General features: G+C 36.7%; 1 long non-coding RNA gene across 1 annotated transcript; it reads left to right on the top strand.

Moving 5' to 3' along the window:
* The first annotated feature begins 254 nt into the window (after positions 1-254).
* LOC124282556 lies at positions 255-3,073 on the top strand. Its single transcript, XR_006900188.1, has 2 exons — positions 255-298; positions 2,342-3,073. It is a non-coding gene; the product is annotated as an uncharacterized LOC124282556 (long non-coding RNA).
* The last annotated feature ends 642 nt before the right edge of the window (positions 3,074-3,715 follow it).

Raw genomic sequence — 3,715 nt, 5'->3', positions numbered from 1 at the left:
GTTGCATGAATTAAATGATTTACTCCTTTGGACGCAGTCTGAACCATGTTAGACAGTATATTACAGGGCACAGTTCAAATAGCTGTATGCTATATGGACATTGTGAACACAAATATTTGGGGTGCTATACACTGAAGACACCATTGCACATAGACTTACCCTACTGGAGAATACTTTCTCATGCATGGAAGAAAGGTGAAACAGGAAAAGGACATCATATAACAAAAAACTGATCTAATCCATTTCTATTCCAGTTCATGTGCAAGTTGTCAAAGGAAAGAGGATTAAGCCTTTTCAGGTGAGAATTAAAAATATGTAATTATATTTCTTATGTTGGATTTCTCTCTGAGGCTTTTTTCCCTAAGGAATTTGGGCAAAAGGTTGTGATTGGTGTCATTAAGATTGGGATGAAGAATGCTAAGTAGCAATTTATAGTTTCATCAGTCACCAAAGATGATTGTCAGGATTTTTAGAAATTGGAATGCTGGCAAATTCAATTTATGTATGAATCACTCTAGATGGCCATAACGCAACAAGCCTTCACCTTTCAATTTGGATTAATTCCCTATCTCGTGAAAATATGCAATAATTTTGATGACAGCTTCAGGGACCAAATTATCTGCCATTGCAACAACTATGAACTGATATGAGCAGGCTATAATTTTGCCAGATCTTGATGACAATAATTATGAAAAGAGCCCGATATGAGCGTGTCACTAATCTGCCGAACACGCACAAGTGCCGAAGCACATGTTAATTGTTGCTTTTGGAGCATGGTGAAATCCTGCTCCTGATTGTCACTTTGTGTGACGGCATGCGCATGCATGTCCTCATTGTAGTCTTCCCCATCAAAGAGCACATGAAAGTCAAAGCAGGGTCTCTCTGAATAAATATGGTCTCTTTTCAAGTGGACACTTCTAATATTGAAACCCAGCTGTGCTCCTTTAGGGGCCCTGTTTGGTTTCAGGGGTCAAGCGGAGAGCATGAAAGAAAACCCTTAAGAGATCCCAGTGTCACCCTTTCAGCACTTTCTGACAAAATGGAGATTTTCCTTTTAACAATTGATTATAATAAATCATTAAACTTTACTTTAATGCCACATCAATCTAAATGGTAATCTGCTTCAGGGCTGATGTATGTTTTTTTCCTGATTTTGCATTTTTGTAAAAGAGAATTCAGAAATTTGGTTGGCTTAGTCATTAGACATGGCTTCAGGCCAGTCAATACTGATTATTGTGTTTCACTTGTCTCAGGTTCAGAGTAGGCCATGGGGCAGCAGGTCTGTATTCGGGAGTCCTAGTGGTATTTTTAAACCTATAGTTATATACTAATGGCCATCTGATGTCCATCATCTGGATAGGGAGGAAGGTGTACACAGCCAGCTGACTACCTTTGGACAGCAACATGTCCTTGGATGTCTGATAACTGTCATGTGGATGGTAAAAAGTGTTAAAGTCACCATGGTAACCAGGGAATTAATAAGTATTATTCAAACTTAACCAAACAATATTATTCACTCTCTGTTTCCTGTCTTTTTTTTAAGGTATGCTAATCAATAATTTTGAGTGTGCAGGTGTTGGCAAATGTGACATATGGTACTATAATAGTTAATAATGCAAAGGAACTTTAAAAATGTCAGTTTCATGATAAGGCCAGACCAATTTTATTTCTTGTTTTACAGATCCGCCTGTCATATTTTTTCAAGAATAAGAAATAAAAATGAATTTTCCCCACTCAAAAAATAAAATCCTAATGTTTTTATTGGCCAAAAGTATAAACATACAAGAAATTTTGTTTTTACGTTGTTTTTGGCCCCTTATGTAATTCATAAATTGCCAAAAGTACCATACTTTTTAGCATTTAGAAAGAATATTACTTTGACTGGTGATTTGATTTGATTTATTTTTTTCCCTCCTGCCTTTAGGTTTTCTGAGGAAAAAAATCTGTAAAACAAGAAATAAAATTGGTCTGGCCTAAGCTTACAAAAAATTTTGTTTCATGATAAGCTAGAATGTACACAAGAGTGTTTTTGGAAGTGATGTAGGCCATCCAGACTTTACTGAGATAGAGACCAACCTTTAAATATTCGCTTGAGACCATGGATGCTTGTAGACAGAATAACTTTCAGGGCGCTGATTCAAGACTAAGTTTTTTGTCTGGCACGAGGAGACAATATTCATGGACCCACAACACTTTTTATGTGCATGATCAGGATATCCTGATATTTATTTGGTAAAACCTGAGGACATTATTTTCCAGTATTTTCAGTAACAAGTATTTCAAAACCCAACACCCTTCACTACTCAAAATTCAAATATTCATCCCTTCTCCATATTTCCAGACAAGCAGAGCACACATGTGAATATTAGACCAAAGAGTCAATTCAGATTCCACCAGGACCTGGACGTTATGTCATCTTGAGCAATATCTCAAGTTAAAGGAGTTAACAATGCTTCCATTTACTTTGCAAGTTTCAACCTCCGAGGTGTCACAATCATGTTATCTGCGCCCTGCCTGGGCGTTGTCTGGCCGTCATGACCTTGCCAATTCATTGGTCACAATTGTTGACCTGTTCTCAACTGTGTTTCAAATGAAGTCCCCAAGGAGTATTTCAAGTGGTCAAAAGACAGCCCCACTTGACAGAGGATATTCCAGGAACGTCAAGGAGACTGGAGAGCTCCAGGGTTGATATTAGATGGGGAAATTAACTCTGAGACTCCTGGCCAACCACTGTGGATTAACATCTTCCCGTGGAGTGGATTGGTCCATTTGTTATCTTCCTCTTCGGTGTGAATGGTGTGGCAGGAATATCCGTAGGCTTGAAGAATCTGAAGTCAAGTGGCAGAATTATTCATGAAGAAATATTAATTAAGACAGATTTTCATAATATGTCATATTCGACAGTACAGACATACAATGAAGCTGCGACATCAATATTGACGTGCATCAAACTGATGTGTTTTGTGCTGAACTCCTTCTAAAAACACAATGGCATTTAAACCTGAATGATGCCATTGTTTTCTTTGATTATCTCATTTGTAAATGGTCAGAATGACTAAATTTGATGAATGTGGAGATTTTGTCATTCATTACAAAAATTCAAATTCATTTTTTCAAAATGTGTGAATACATGTAAGGTATTTTCTTAATACATTTTATAAGTTCTTTAATTAACATTTTGAAAAATATATTGTGGTGTTTCCTCACATTAATTCATCATGATAAGTTCATGCAAGAGAAAAGCATTACAATTCATGCAAGAAAAACTAAATAGACATTAAAAGTTGTGAAAGTATTCAATATCTCTTAACATTAAAACATCAATATAATCATGTGAGGCCACGTAAGTCTAAATCTGAGTTTGATAATATGTAATGCTGGCCAAGATTAAAACCTAAAATTCATCTTTTTTTTCACTCTCATGAGAAAATTCAACTGTGAAAGGGCAAAGTAAGGTAACCTGCATTGTGGTTCGAATCAATACGTTTCTACTTTTTTTTGCCAGTAGTATTTCACAACTGACCCATTCTAACACCATCTAAAGATGGGCGTCCTGAGTCATTGTGATAATTACAATAATCAGCTCTTCGTGTGATGCTGGATCTGTAACATGGACTGACAACTTGCCTCCAACTGCATTTACCCCCGTCCCATTATTTCCCTTGAATACACCTTAGGCCACAAGAGGTCAATTCCTTGACCAGAATTCCTTGTA

The sequence above is a fragment of the Haliotis rubra genome, unplaced genomic scaffold (genome assembly GCF_003918875.1).
Source record: "Haliotis rubra isolate DU_JTF1 unplaced genomic scaffold, ASM391887v1 Scf3, whole genome shotgun sequence".
Lineage (NCBI taxonomy): Eukaryota > Metazoa > Mollusca > Gastropoda > Lepetellida > Haliotidae > Haliotis > Haliotis rubra.
The sequence above is the reverse complement of the archived record's forward strand: the minus strand, read 5'-3'. Positions and strand labels throughout refer to the sequence as shown.